Genomic DNA, 17,053 nt, shown 5'->3' with positions numbered 1-17,053 from the left:
GTTATACGTTTATTTCCTCCTTTCTATATGATCATATAATCTTCTTTCCCTCGAATTTGTATAAGACTTTTAACAATCTAATACACATTTAATTTGTTTATATAACACCAAACTTCTCTTACTATTGTGCTGTCTAATATTCCAGTTCATGTTCCTTCTTGAATGACCCTTGAGGTCATGTTAGAATGATTTATCTAGTCATTGGTCCTCTGACCATTCTAGTCAATAGTCTTCCTCCATTTGTAACATTTCTTTGTTGTATCTGAACCAACTGTTCAAATTTTTACTTCCACAACTTTTTTTATCTATTAATATTCTATAACTTACTTCCTTTTGTACTAAACTATAACCTTTCGATTTTCTAACTTTTGAGTTTTAAATCCCTAAGTAGGATTTCGAACTTATTTCTAACGATTAAATTTTGTCCTGGCATAACTATACCAAAATAGGTGCTATTGGCAATTATTCTCATCTTGGTGTACTATCGAGTAGTACGTAGCTCTACACAATAATCTCAAGTCAGTACTGTAATCTGTAGCTTACAGTATAAACATCAAGAACATTGCATAGTTACTACGATACATCTCAATAGATCAAATTTTTCGATATTTTATCCTTTTCGAATTTACTGATATTCAAATCTTATTCTGATTACAATATCCATTAACAATTACTAATAGTAACATCCTTGCCCTCATCTAGAGAAATTCTATTACTGTAACTTACTTTTACGTCCTCTTGCCTTATATTAAGTAGGCTTGCCGTTTAGCTTTATAATTTATGGTGTGTTAGAAAATACTTTTCATCGATAAACTCTTCCAAAACTAATTTCACTTATTATCACAATCCTTATCTTACAGGACTAATCACTAATGCATCAAAATTTATTCCTCTGTAAAGGAATAATAACAGAACATATAGTTCTAACAGTAACATAAAAATATGTAGACTCCAGGTTAAACAATACATACATACACACACACACACACACACACACATATATATATATATATATATATATATATATATATATATATATATATATATATATATATATATATATATATATCTTAGTTACTAATTGAGAAAGTACCGGCAATGATGTCAAAAGTCTCAGTCTCTTCTCTGTCGTATAGCGTATACTCCAGCTGAAGCATCACCCTGTTCTGGCTAGTTCACAGTACTCTGACTTCTAGGTGTACTACCCCTACCTCTACCTCTACTGGGTGGTTGTGAACCTCTAGTGAAAGGGCTCTGAACTAACCCTTCAGCAGTAGTAGAAGGTGGTCCAACTCTATGGGCACTGGTGCAGTCCTTGGCAAAGTGTCCTATGCCTCCACAGTTATAACAGGCTCCCATGGCCTTGTAGCATACCCCACCATGATTTCTACCACAAGTTTCACATTGGCAGGGAGGGTAGGAACTTCTAGTTGTTCGACGACTGGACCTTGGTGGTCTCTGCCTTGATGATCCACCTCTGTTATATCCTTGAGCTCGGGGCTCCTCAAATTCTTTTCTCTTCCTCAAATTCTTTTCTCTTCCTCAAATTACTGCTTGAGCTTTGACCCATAGGTTTCTCCCTCTTCTCTATTTCATGTTGCCCTTGTGGGGGTTGGGTCTATACTTGGGTTTGGGCTGACAGATTATCAGCCATTTATTGAAAGAAAGTGGCCATTTATGCAGTAATTTGTACCGGTAAAACTGGTACAGTCGGGCCTTCGACACTGTGTGGAGCTGGGGCCTCAACTTGTACCTCAACCTCTATCGATTGATCGACTGAACGATCACCCTCTTCCATAGTCAATTCGAGGATCTTAGACCTCCTGAACAAATAACACAAGGAGATTTCCTCCCGTTAGTGCATATTTGTAATGTAATGTAATGTATGTATCAAACAATGAAATTGAGCAGTTGTACTATGAAGAAAGAATATTCAAATTATAGGTGAAAACAGAATTTGAAAACTTTGCTCTGATACCACTGAAAGAATATTCAAATTATAGGTGAAAACAGAATTTGAAAACTTTGCTCTGATACCACTAAAACATGCCATACCCTACCCCTCCATAAGCCATAACATGATCCCGTAGTATACCTAATGAATTACCAACTTCGTCTACTGATAACCCATTAAGTACACTACAAGGGATTTTAAAACTTTTCTTACTTCTTTTTATAGTGGTGAGCACTATTTATAGGTGTTAAAATTTTTTTTAAACTAAAGTGAAACAGCTAACACATTTGAATTATTAGGAATTTCTGTAAAAATTTTGGCAAAGTGCCATTTGTATTTTGAATAAAGCAGTTCTTCAAAAACCTGTAAAAAAGCACTTTAAATATATTTCTCAATCTCAAACTCCAACATTTAATTAACACAATGTGTTTCTCAACTCAAATCCACAAAAATTTTTCAGTATTTTCAAAGGCTGAGATAAAAGAAATATATCACAATATTTACAAACCAAAATAATTTACAATTTATTTTACAACTTCAATGTGCAATTTTAATTTACAACTGCTCAAAACCAAGAACATTATATATATACAGTGAACATACATTATAATACAAATGCAAAATATGGTATACTCAATATACCCGATATCTCTCACTGAAGCACTAGTAGCCTTGTCTGCTGCCCTATCAGTCTGTCTATCTGCGACAGCAATAAAAAGCTATCGCTGACTAAAATTTACTCAGTGGTGCACAATAACAATTTGAAATGCGATACATAAATCTTTTATTGACAATTCACAAATCAAATAGTTCACAATTCCATTTCACAATTTACAAAGTTCATATAACACAAATTTGATCAAATAACTGAATAATACAGTTTTGCCAATCAATAATACCATTGATCAAATGACTGAATAATATAGTTTTGCCAATCAATAACACAATTTGATCAAATAACTGAATAATACTGTTTTGCAAATCAATAACACAATTCGATCAAATAACTGAAGAATACAGTGTTACCAATCTATAACACAATTTAGGTCATGACACAATTTTTCCGCACATGTCGTGTTGTACACCACAACAAGACACACTCACCCCAATAATCGAAATCAATGAGGGAGGAAGCTAGCTATATAATGAGTACTCATCCACACTCACCTCAGACTGACAAGTCAAAGAGGGAGGAACATAATCACACTCACCCCAGACTGATAAGTCAAAGAGGGAGGAATATATCACACTCACCCCATAAATGGAGGAGGAACATAGTAACAGTGTCATGCCAAGTGTGAATCAAAACAATTTCAAATCACAATATTTCATACAAACCACAAATCACATTTTATCTCAAAATTTCCATTTGCACAGTTGGCAACACAATAATTTCCAAATAAGATTCTCAAAGCCAAAACAATTAAAAATTATTCATAACTCATTTCTCCAAGTAAATTTTCTGGTAAAAGCAATGAATATTAAAATTATTGTGCACAAACACAATTTAAAATAATAACATACAAATAATCATAATTTATTTCAATTGAAAAATTCAAAAGAAATAACTATTGTGCACAAACCTCTGATATATGCCTCTTGGCTCTGACTCAGTATTTCCTTCCCCTTCCCTGAGTCTTTGCTAACTGAGAAACACAATTTGAAGTGTTTCAGTATTCATTTAAACCGTCTCTAACAATAAGGTTTAATACTTAATTATTGAATTCTATCATTTCTTTAGTCAACCTAAGATGTTCACCTTCGATACAGTCTAGGTGAATTAGGTCTTAATGTTACCAATATGTCACATTTGATAGCCTTTTAGTGTTGGTACATGTTACCTAATTCATTTCCATGTTTGTTGCATTTTATTGCAATTTGTCGGATTTCGGTATACTAATTTGACCTAGCTGGATGACCTAGTTCCCTCGATTTTCGGGTTTCAGTCAAAGCACAAACTTGTAGATCTATGTCTTATTGCACGCGGGGCAAAATTTCAAGTTATTCTGAGTTATGTAGACCAAGTTATGGTTATTTTACTATTGCTGGTCAAAATACATCAAAATTGGTCACTTTAGGTCATTTTAGGTCACTTTTGGTTCGGCCAGTTTTTAGACCCGAACTTGTGCAAGTTATTTGACTTGCTTATGGTCATTTTTGGGCTTTGGTGTCTCCATAAGGCTTGTAGATATATGTCTCAACTATTCATGAAAAAAATTTCAGGTCAATTGGACCTATTTTGAGTGAGTTATGGCTAAAACAATAACTGCTGCTCAAATAGTCAATTTTTAGGCCTTAAATGCACTAGTCCGGATTTGGTCATTTTTCAAGTTACCTTACAAGCAGAATTTTGGTAAGCTTCCTCTATGAAATTTGGCACTTTTTGTGCCTAGTTTCACCTTCAATTGGTCTCATACCAATTGGAGCCACACACTTAAGGTTCTAGGCCCAAAACATAAACTGCCCTATTGCATTTTGTTCATTACTCATTAAAGGATACATTTAACACTTACGAAACTACACATTCATGCCAATTCTAGTTTGTACCATAGCCTAAACACATTTTACTTCACATTGTTGGTCATTTTGGCAGCTTATAACCACACTCAATATGCTCCTTATAGTACAGAATTTATCAAGTCTAAATTACAACAATTTAACTACATAACCAAGCTCATTCACATGTCCAAACTCAAACCCTTATACACATGTACAAGCTGCCACAACAAGTACCATAATTCAACCATCCATAAACCAAACCATAAAGCAACATTATTTTGGTCCAAAATTCAAGCTGCCGATTCATACCTCTCCTTGGATTAATTTTCAAGCTTCCAAAATCAAGTGTACATTCACATACATCTAATATGCATCACCAAATTTATTCCTACACATACAAACACTTCATCAACACTTTAATCTACCATTTACATATAAGAATAAACTGCCCTTAAGGAGTTTCCATGGCTGCTAAAAATAAACATCTCCCTTAGAACATCAAACTCCAAAATTCTTTCCACAATTCAAGTACCCATAACATCCTCACAAACTTTAATGAAGTAATAATCAAAAACACATACTTACCTCTTTGGAAACTCTTCAAAACCTCTCCAAAACTTGATCTTTTTATTACCTATCTACTGCCCAAGGTGTATGGACAACTTTTAGTGAAGGGAAGTGCAAGGAAGGAAGCTTGGATCACACTTGCATGGAGCTCCAAAACCATGCGGCAATGGAGTTTCTCTCAAGAAAGTTTTCGGCTGAAATTTTGAGAACTGAGGAAGATGAAAATCTGCTGGTCCAAGATGAAGATTAAGTGGTTCACTTTGGTGGGTGAGTGGAGCACTAAGTGTTGTTTAATGTTAGTTTATTCATAAGTTTCATTTTCCCACATTTAACTCCCCATTTTTGATATTTACATTAGGTACCACTAATTTAATTTTTCATGATAATTTCCAAGTGTAATATCATGTATTTTTAATGGACATTTAGGTCAAAAGACAACTCGGGGTGTCAAATGACCACAATGCCCCTGTTTGGGTTGCATTCCTGATTTTTTATAACACCGAATTTTGTCATTTTCTCGATTTCTCACTTTTCTTTGTACTAATTAATTAATTTTTCTTTGATATTTCTCATAATATTTATGCTTCAATAGATATCTATTTAAGTCTTAGAAATATTTTCCAGGGTTCCTCGCGGTCCAGGGCTAGTCAACGGTCCACGCCGCAACTTCCCGGTGCGGTCACCCATCGCTAGGGTTCTCGGCTCGTTTAACTTGGTTACATTTCATTGCTATTATTTTTCCTTTGTTTTTCTTGTATTTTCTTTTCTTGTATTTTATTATTTTATGTCTCCTCACTCATATCTAAGTGTAGTTCTAGGCATCCTAGCTGTCCGGACAACACTGGTCATCGGAACAGTAAAACGCACTACCGAACATAGGGGTGTTACACGTGTTCCACCAAGGGTTGAATCAGGAGACAGGGGAAAACCTGCTCCACCAATAGCTAGGGCACCTGCCCAACCTCATTTTGCATTATTCTAGCAAATGACTGAATTTTACTGACAAATGATGGGGGCAATTCCACTACCACAACCATAGCCATAACCTCCGCCACCACCACAGAAGTCCCATCTAGAAAAGCTACGAAAACATGGGGCTGTAGATTTCTTTGGGAAGAAGGAGGATGACCCCATAACAGCTAAAAATTGGCTGGATAGAACTGGAAGAGTGTTGAAACAGCTTCATTTCACCCCCGAGCAGAACCTGGAGGGTGTTGTGTCCCTACTTCAAGATGATGCATACCAGTGGTGGGACACAGTATCCAGTGAGGTGCAGTCAGATCAGATCACCTGGGATTTCTTCCTTACAAAGTTCAGGAAGAAGTATGTTAGTAAAGTGTGCCTAAAAGAGAGAATAAGAGAATTTATCAGTCTGAGACAGAGGCAGCTATCAGTGGCAGAATATGAGCGTGAATTTGTCAGACTGAGCCGGTATGGGAGGGAGATAGTCACTACAGAGGCTGAGAGGTGTAGAAGGTTTGAAGAAAGGCTAAATAACAATATTAAAGTCATGATAACAGCATTGGAGATTACGGATTTTGCCAAATTAGTCGATGCTGCATTTAAAGTAGAAAGAGTCAAAATAAATGAGCAAAACAAAAGGAAAAGACAGCAAAAGAGGGGTCCAGGTGTGTCCAGTTTATTCTCTACTCCCAGTAAAAGGTTTAAGGGTCTTTCTGCTCAGAGTTCGGGTCAATCACAAGGTCAGGGTCAGTCCTAGGGGCCCAGACCACAGTTCACACCTAGGAGAGGCCAGTCCATCCCATCTGTGGGCAGCTCTCCAAGGACGATGTTCAAGGGAACAGCCCCAGCATCTTCTGCCTGTCCATACTGCCAGAAGTGGCATAAGGTGGAGTGTTGGCGTGTGCTTGGTGCTTGCTTATGATGCGAGTCTACAGAACATCAGATCAGAAACTGTTCGAAGAGGATTGCTTCAGCTGCCCCAACACAAGCAGATAGGCCTGCCCCTGTACCTCAAAGGGGTAGGATGTTTGATAAATCCGAGGCAGCTGGTCCATCACAGAGGCCTGCATCTGAGTCAGCCAAGAGGCTAGAGGCCAGAGTACTTGCCAGAGCTTATGCCATGAGAGTCTAGGAGGAGCAAGATGCCCCAGATGTCATCAGGAGTACGTTCTTCCTCTACACGTTTGCCTATGTATACATTGGTGGATCCAGGATCTACCCATTCATATATCTGCATCAAGCTACCCGTAGAGAGGGGAGTCTCAGTAGAGGAGAGTGACCAAGACATTCTGGTCACAAATCCACTAAGCCACAGTGTGGTAGTGAATAAGGTGTATAAATGTTGCCCGTTGAGGATTCAGAGGTATGAATTCTTGAGAAACCTAATTGAATTGCCCTTCTACAAGTTTGACATGATTTTAGGAATGGACTGGTTGTCACATCATCAGGCAATAGTTGATTGTAAATTTAAGAGGATTTCTCTGAAAACTCCTGAGGGTAATGAGATTACAGTTGTAGGGGAATGGACAGATTTCTTGTCCAATGTTATCTCATCCACAGTTGCAAGAAAATTGATAAGAAAGGGCTGTGAAGCCTACCTAGCACACGTAGTTGATACTAGGCAGACTAAACCAAACCTGTGTGATATACCCACAGTAAGAGACTTTCCAGATGTGTTTCCTGAAGAATTGCCTAGTTTACCACCAGAAAGGGAAGTCGAATTTGCTATTGAGGTAATGTCGGGTACAGCACCAATTTCTATTGCTCCTTATAGGATGGCTTCCACTGATTTGAAGGAGCTGAAAATCCAGTTGCAGGAATTACTGGATAAGGGGTTCATACACCCCAGTGTGTCATCATGGGGAACTCTGGTGCTGTTTGTGAAGAAAAGGAAGGGACCTTAAAATTGTGTATTGATTACCAGCAGTTGAATAAAGTAACTATGAAGAATAAATATTCATTGTCCAGAATGTAGGAACGGAAGCGTGAAAAACACAAGTTTACACCATTGAATTCAAAAATTTTCACCTAGAGTCACATGCATCATGCAAGATTTATTTTTATCTATTTGATTTCAATGATAAACAACATATTAAAACTCTTTTAATATGTTTTTGGATCTGTATTTGCCATTTAAGATTTTAAAATTAATCAGATTAATTTTAGAACCCTAGATTAAATCAAGAACGATTACACTAACCTCTTAATGCACTCGCAAATGTCTGCGCCTTTGAGATTCGTCTTCAGGACACCAGATGTTGTCCCTCTAGCTTGTCCACACCAAGAACACCTATGGCAGCCCTTGAAGAGCTTCTAACGCTTTTTCTATTAATTAGAAAATCAAGTTCTTCCTTTTAAGAGATTAAAGATGTAAACAGGACACTAGAAATAATTTCTAGCGTTCTTAATTCAAGAGATTGATGGCTAATCTCTTTGAATTGATGAGAGATGAAGAAGAATAGAGGGAAGGCTGCAAAATGGCGTGACAAATGAGTGTGGCTGCTGGTTGTGTTTTATTTTCTCATAACAACACTTAAATAGCTAGGTTAACACATTAAACCCTTGCCACATGTCACCCTTTGATTAGCTCTAGGTTTAAGTGACCCAATCACATTGTGCCAAGTGTCAAACCTATATTTAATCTTGATTTTAATCATCTTACATGATTAAAAAAAACATTTGGCAAGCTTATGTGTTATGCCATGTGTCACCATCTCATGGTGCCACGTGTCACACTGTAAAATGACCAAAATGCCCCTGTGTCTTAATTTTGAGTTCTCAACCCAAAATAATTATTTTCTTCTTCTAATTAATTTATATCAAATATAAATTAATTAATTAATCTCTATTAATTAATTTCTCATTAATTAAATTCATATTTAAACACTTTAAATATAAATTTAACTTATATTATACATCCAATAATCTAGATTTGGTTTCAAGTCATGCTAGGGACTTTGAAATCTAATTGCAAACCAAACCTATTTAATTAATCAATTTAAACTCTTTAATTAATTAATTAAATCATATTTAATTAGGTGATAACTTGTGTATGTGTGTGACTTACTAGGCTCATCACTAATTGGCAATGAGACATGATATCAACTCTTAATATCATCAGAACTCTTTCTTACCATAAATGATTTCTCTAAATCATTTTATGAACCTCATAGACCATGGTTAACACCTAGCATAGCATGCCATAGCCACCCAATTAGTAATAAGGTTTACCTTAAATGAACCTATAATCATATGTTACCATGCACTAGAATCTCTCTGTTACAAAATCCCAACTCAAGCCGAGTCATGGTTTATGTCAAACTCCATTTGCTATGAATATTATGTTCTCTTTTAATTCCAGTTCTTGATTAAAAGATTTTCTCATCGAAACTCTTTTACGAATAAATCTATCTGTCTGCCAGAACTTGAAACATCAAGAACAATTAAATGAACATAGGATTTTATCTCTATTTACTTAGAGGAACAGATTCCATCTTGATCAACACCTACCTCCATATATAACTAGTAGGAGCCAACACATGCCCATATACCCATACACAGTACAAGTATGAAAGCAGTATCAAACTCAAACTACCTATATACAAGATAACTGTGCTATCTCAGGTCTAAAGATTATATGCACTGATATGATTTATGACAAAACATTGACAAGAGTAAACTCCATGTGCTTGTTATAAGTGTCACTGGTTCGGCCTACTTATCATTTATAAGTGCCTATCATGTTTGTTATATGGCATGAGACTCACCATTCCATCTTATTTATATCTCATATAAATAACTTGGGAACAAACATGAATACAATCTTTCGGGATAAGTCATGTCCTTATTATGAAGTATCCTCGATTGTGAACCTATTTATGATACTTTGTGCTAGAAATATTGTCACTCATATTCTTAACAACTTAAGAATAATATTTCTAATAAAATATCAATGGACCTTTTCTATTATACATAAATATATTATGTAAACGAAAAAGTGGAAATGCCTTTTATTAATAAAAAATATGTACAAGATACATACTAAATGATATGCTCTAGGGCATACTACTAACACAGAATTGACGATCTATTTGATCAGTTGAAGGGAGCCGGTGTATTTTTAAAAATTGATCTCAGATCAGGGTATCATCAGCTGAGGGTAAAGGATGCAGATGTGTCTAAAACTACATTCAAAACCCGGTATAGGCATTATGAATTCCTAGTGATGCCATTTGGGTTAACAAATGCACCAGTAGCATTCATAGACCTTATGAACCGTATCTTCCATCCATATTTATATCGATTTGTAGTGGTCTTTATTGATGATATTTTGGTGTATTCCAAGACCAAGGAAGAACACGATGAACATTTGAGGATTTTTTTGCAAACCCTGCGAGAAAAAAAGCTATATGCTAAGCTGTCCAAGTATGACTTCTAGATCAGTGAGATCTCCTTCCTTGGACACATAGTATCAGCTGAGGGGATTAGAGTGGATCCCAAGAAGATAGAAGTGATGATGGAATGGAAACCTCCTAGAAATACAACTGAGGTAGGAAGTTTCTTGGGCTAGCTGGGGATTATAGAAGATTTGTGAAGGGGTTCTCTCTCATAATTGCTCTAATGACCAAGTTATTATACAAGAATGTGAAATTTGGCTGGAATGACAAGTGCCAAGCCAGTTTTGAGAGGCTGAAGGCTATGTTGACAGAGGCACTAGTGTTAACATAGCCGGTGTCAAGAAAGGACTTCGTGATCTACAGTGATGCCTCACATAATGGGTTAGGGTGTGTTCTGATGCAAGAGGGAAAAGTAGTCGCCTATGCTTCCAGGCAGTTAAGGCCACATGAACAGAACTACCCTACTCATGATCTGGAGCTAACAGCAATTATCTTCGCACTGAAGATATGGAGGCATTATTTGTATAGTGAAAAGTGTTACATCTATACAGACCACAAAAGTCTAAAATACTTGCCAACCCAGAAGGAGCTCAACCTTAGACAGAGACGATGAATTGAGTTCCTAAAGGACTATGATTGTGTGATAGATTATTATTATGGGAAGGCAAATATAGTTATTGATGCCTTGAGCAGAAAGTCCATCACAGCTTTAAGATCAATAAATGCCCATCTGTTCCTGGCTCAAGATGGAGCTATTTTGGCTGAGTTACAAGAGAGGCCAAATCTACTACAATAGATACAAGATGGGCAAAAGGCAGATGAAAAATTAATGGCTATTATGGGTAAAATCTCAGAGGAGAAAGAAACTGATTATGAGGTGAAAGCAGATGGGTGTCTGTACTATAAAGAAAGAGTGTGTGTACCAGATAATGGGGAAGTGAAGATCAGTATTCTGAAAGAGGCACACACTAGTATTTATGCTATGCACTCGATAAGTACAAAAATGTATAATGATTTGAAGCCTCATTATTGGTGGCCTGATATGAAGAAGGATATAGCTGACTATGTTACTAAGTGCTTGACATGTCAGCAAGTTAAAGGAGAACATCAAGTTCCATCAGGATTGCTACAGCCTATAAGCATACCTGAATGGAAATGGGATCGAGTCACTACGGATTTTATCAGTGGTCTACCTTTCACCCAGAAGAAGCATGATGTAGTGTGGGTGATAGTGGATAGATTGACGAAGTCAGCACATTTTCTGCCAGTTAGGATTGACTACTCACTGGAGAAGCTAGCAGAGTTGTATATCAGTGAGATAGTTAGACTGCACGGAATCCCACTTTCCATCATATCTGATCGAGACCCAAGGTTTACATTGAGATTTTGGAAGAAGTTACAAGAAGCCTTGGGCACACAACTCCACTTTAGCACGGCTTTTCATCCTCAGATGGATGGACAGTCGAAACGAATAATCCAGGTCCTTGAGGATATGCTGAGGAGTTATGTCATTGAGTTTGAGGGGAGTTGGGATAGATATCTCCCACTGGCAGAATTTGCATATAACAATAGCTACCAAGTTAGCATTCAAATGGCCTCGTATGAATCACTGTATGGGAGGAAGTGTAGAACCTCAGTATGTTGGACTGAATTGGGCGAAGATAAGCTGGTAGGACCAGACCTAGTGAAACAGACTAAGGAGAAAGTAAAGATAATCAAAGCTAATTTAAAGGTTGCCTCATATAGACAGAAGTCTTATGCCGACTTGAAGAGAAAAGAGATAGGGTATGCAGTTGACGACAAAATGTTTCTCAAAGTCTCACCGTGGAAGAAAGTACTGAGGTTTGGAAGGAAGGGTAAGTTAAGCCCTAGGTTCATTGACCCATATGAAGTCATTGAATGTGTGGGACTAGTGGCCTATCGGCTAACTTTACTGCTAGAACTGGATAAGATCCATAATGTATTTCATGTGTCTATGCTAAGAAGATACCGCTTAGACCCTTCACATGTCCTCTCCATGGAAGAGATTGAAATCCAACCGGACTTGACATATGCAAAAGAATCCATACAGATCCTGGCTCAGGAAGTGAAGGAACTGAGAAATAAACAAACTCCACTGGTGAAAGTACTTTGGAGGCACCATAATACCGATGAGGCAACTTGGGAAAGTGAAGAGATGATGAGGCAACAGTTTCCTCAACTGTTTGCATCAAGTAAATTTCGAGGATGAGGGGAAGAGCTTTAACATCATCACTTTAGCTAATCCATACGTTTTACTGTTCCGGTGATCAATGTTGATTCGGGCAGCTAGAATATTTGGAATCATAATTAGACTAGAGTGAGGAGTTATAAATAAACTAAATAATGATAAGAAAAATTAAGGAAAATTTTTAAAAATGAAATGCACTAAGGTTAAATGAGACGTAGCCCCAGTGATGAGTGACCCTAACGGAAAGTGACGGCGAAGGCCGTTAGTAACCCTAGACCCAGGGAAAACTCCATGAAATAATTTTTGAGATTTCAAGGAAGGATTATTGGGGTTTCAATGATAATTAAATGCTAATAAAACACAAGAAAATTTTAATCAATCAGTACACATAATTTTAGTCCGTTAAGCAAAACAAAGGGCATTTTGGTCATTTCATCTGTAGAGATGATTTTTGACCAACTTGTCCAATTAAGTAAGTGAATTATATGACATAAAATATAAATAAATATTTATGAAAATTTTATTAAAAATGAGTAATGAAAGAAGAAAAGAAAAGAAAAACAAAAATGAAATAAAAATCACATTTATGACATAAGCATGATACAATTAAAATGTTTTTACTCAATCAAATTTTGACAAGTCATTATACACTACTTAAAAAGAGAGAAAATGAGTTAAAAATGAAAAACAAATTCTGCCATTCATCTCCTTCAACCAGCCGACTCCCACTCTCTCTCCTTTCACCATTTTTATTCTAAACTTGTCACTAAAAATTGCTTGAAAAATCACCATAAAATTATAAGCTTTCTTCATAAAAACTCCTCCTCACACCTTAAAACATCTCTAGGCAGCAATTAGAAGAAGAAATTAAGGAGATTTATAAGCTCAAGTTAGCTCCCAAAAGAGGTTAGTGTCTAATATTTCATCTCTCTTTTTAATTTCTTGTTTAAGAACATGATTTAAGTTGAATTAGTAAGAAAAGAAATGAAAATTATGTGTGTGTGTGTGTATATATATATATATATATATATCCAATGATTTCGGCAGCCATAGATGGGTTAGGATTTGATGAATTTCCTTGAAACAAAGTGGTATGTAAGCTGCCCTTGACATGAGTTGAGTAATTGAACAATTAAGTGCAAGTTTGATGCATGAATGGAACTTGAAAATTTGGAGACTTGAGCAAAATTAGGGTTTGCTCATGTAATGGTATATAAACATTGTAATGGTCAATTAGTGACTATTTGGCTATATTTGATGAGGAATTGAAGTGATTTATGACAATGGAATTGAGGTTAGGTATGCTGCCCTAGGTGACCTGCAGGGCTGGGTGTGCGTCTAGCAAGTTAGGGCAGTTGTAACTTGAAAGGTGTAGGTTTAATTGGTGCACGGCCAATTGGACATGAAACTAGACCCATAATGGCACAACTTTGGTGAAAAAACCCTGCCTAGAAAACTAAACCAAGTTAACCTAAAAACTACCCTAATCTGGGTGACCAACATGCTGTCCCTGGAAAATGACCAAATGAACAGTATTTGTTCAAATGGTTTGGTCATAACTCAGAGTAGAAAAGTTCAATTGACCTGAAATTTATATCAATGAAAAGCTTAGATAATTTAGAACAACTTTCTTGAAGAACACTAAACCAAATTCTGATCATAACCCATCTGAATTGCTAACCAAAGTCAGGGTATCAAAATTGCCATAATCATTTCTGCCCAGAAATTTTAGGTAGATGCCAATCCAGCCAGTCCTAAAGAAAGTAGCATAACTTGAGCAAGAAAACTCCAAATGGAGTGATTCAAAAAGAGAATTAAAGAAGACACATAAAGGAACAACTTTGATTAAGAACATTTGGCAAAATTTGCATTGTAGAATTGCCTAATGGAATAGTGAACTCTAGCACCCAAAACTGAAATTTTTGATTTATTTCCTATTGGTTTTAAGTATTGATTGACAATTAATACCAACACTTTTGTGAACCAAAATGTGGTATCTTTGTGAACTTAGGTTCAAAAAATCTATTATAAATTAAAAATTCAACCTTTGAGTGGAAATAGTTAAGTGAATAGTGACCTCTACATTACAAAAATAAATAATTAAATCATTAACTGTGTAAAATGCCCTAGTATGCCTAGAATGATTGGTTTGGATAGGTTGGCATGCCAATAGGGTTTTGTTAGCAGTATTGTATATGGCTTCATGCCATTCTGTGTTTATGGCCTTACGTGTCATTCTGTGATATAATAGTCTATGGCTATTTTAATTGAGTTTACTATACTTGGGTTTCATGCCTAATAAATATTACAGCTTATTAGCTGTTCTATTGCACACCGGGAGACACAATGTGATCGATGGTGTGATAGCCCGAGGTACTTAGTACCCAATGCCAGTTTACCCGTTTATCCAGTCCAGTCGACTAGTATAGGTTACTTGGGCAATCAAAATAAATCTTATCAAATTTTAATCAAATAATACTACAATAATTGCCAGAAACTTAGTCTACATAAAATGCCAGCATACATTCTACACATCCATTTTATTTTAGCTATTTTATTTTATATTGACACCACTAAGTAGTATTGCTTAGCGCATCACTTTTGCCACGTGCAGGTACTAGAGACATAGCTAGGGAGCCCAGCAGACCTCAGACCGGGTGATTAATCAAATCTGCGCAGAGTCCAGAGTCACCTCTTATCTGCAATGCACTTGGTAGGATATTAGGATTTTGGGTTGTATTTTGTACTTTACATTTTGTACTAGTTCATGATTGTAATTTCAAATTCAGGAAATCATATGATAATGTAAATATATGAAATTACATGTTACTGTAATTATCAGTACATTTTGTTGAGAAATAAAATGATGGGGAGTTATTCATGAAATTGATTCAAAATGTGATATGAACAAAATTTTGAAAATTGTGTTGAAATTTGGAGATTGAGTTGATATGTATGTATATTGGAGTTCTGGATCTGAAAACCATATTGGAAGTGTTTTTTTTTTAACAGGTTCAGAAGAATTGTTTTTCCAATTTACAGCCGGCACTCTGTCGAATTTTCTATAAAATTTACGAAAAATTCAGATTAATCAAATTTGTAAATAAATTATATAATTGGTAAAACTTTACACTTAGTGACTAATAAATAAATGAATTAAGAAGGGTAAATTGTAATGGAATAAGATATGGTACTCCGGCACACTGTGTGGCATATCTTGCTCGACTACACTGTAGACAGGTAAGGGGTGTCACAAAAAACCTATTACCTCTCCCCCTCTCCCCTCCCCCACCCCCCCCCCCCCCCCCCTATTAGTAGTATGCCCTAGAGCATATCATTTAGTATGTATCTTGTACATGTTTTATTAATAAAAGGCATTTCTACTTTTCCATTTACATAATATATTTATGTGTAATAGAAAAGGTTCATTGATATTTTGTTAGAAATTCTATTCTTAAGTTGTTAAAAATATAAGTGACAGTATTTCTAGCACAAAGTATCATAAATAGGTTCACAATCGAGGATACTTCATAATAAGGACATGACTTATCCAGAAAGATTGTATTCATGTTTGTTCCCAAGTTATTTATATGAGATACAAATAAGACGGAATGGTGAGTCTCATGCCATATGACAAATATGATAGGCACTTATAAATGATAAATAGGCCGAACCAGTGACACTTATGATAAGCACATGGAGTTTACTCTTATCAATGCATTGTCATAAATCATATCAGTGCATATAATCTTTAGACCTGAGATAGCACAGTTATCCTGTATATAAGTGGTTTGAGTTTGATACTGCTTTCATACTTGTACTGTGTATGGGTATATGGGCATGTGTTGGCTCCTACTAGTTATATATGGAGGTAGGTGTTATTCAAGATGGAATTTGTTCCTCTAAGTAAATAGAGATAAAATCCTATGTTCATTTAATTATTCTTGATGTTTCAAGTTCCTGGCCAGGACAGATAGATTTATTCAGAAAAGAGTTTCTGATGAGAAAATCTTTTTAATCAAGAACTGAAATTAAAAGAGAACATAATATTCATAGCAAATGGGGTTTGACATAAACCATGACTCCAGCTTGAGTTAGGATTTTGTAACAGAGAGATTCTAGTGCATGGTAACATATGATTATAGGTTCATTTAAGGTAAACCTTATTACTGATTGGGTGGCTATGGCATGCTATGCTAGGTGTTAACCATGGTCTATGAGGTGCATAAAATGATTTAGAGAAATCATTTATGGTAAGAAAGAGTTCTGATGATATTAAGAGTTGATATCATATCTCATTGCCAATTAGTGATGAGCCTAGTAAGTCACACACATACATAAGTAATCACCTAATTAAATATGATTTAATTAATTAATTATATACAAAAATTCACTTTAATGGTGGATAAACCCATTCTCATATGAGCTCAAACTCTCTATAAAAACACCCCATTTGGTTTCTTA

Source organism: Hevea brasiliensis, chromosome 14 (assembly GCF_030052815.1).
Source record: "Hevea brasiliensis isolate MT/VB/25A 57/8 chromosome 14, ASM3005281v1, whole genome shotgun sequence".
NCBI classification, from domain to species: Eukaryota; Viridiplantae; Streptophyta; class Magnoliopsida; order Malpighiales; family Euphorbiaceae; genus Hevea; species Hevea brasiliensis.
This window is presented reverse-complemented; position numbering follows the sequence as displayed.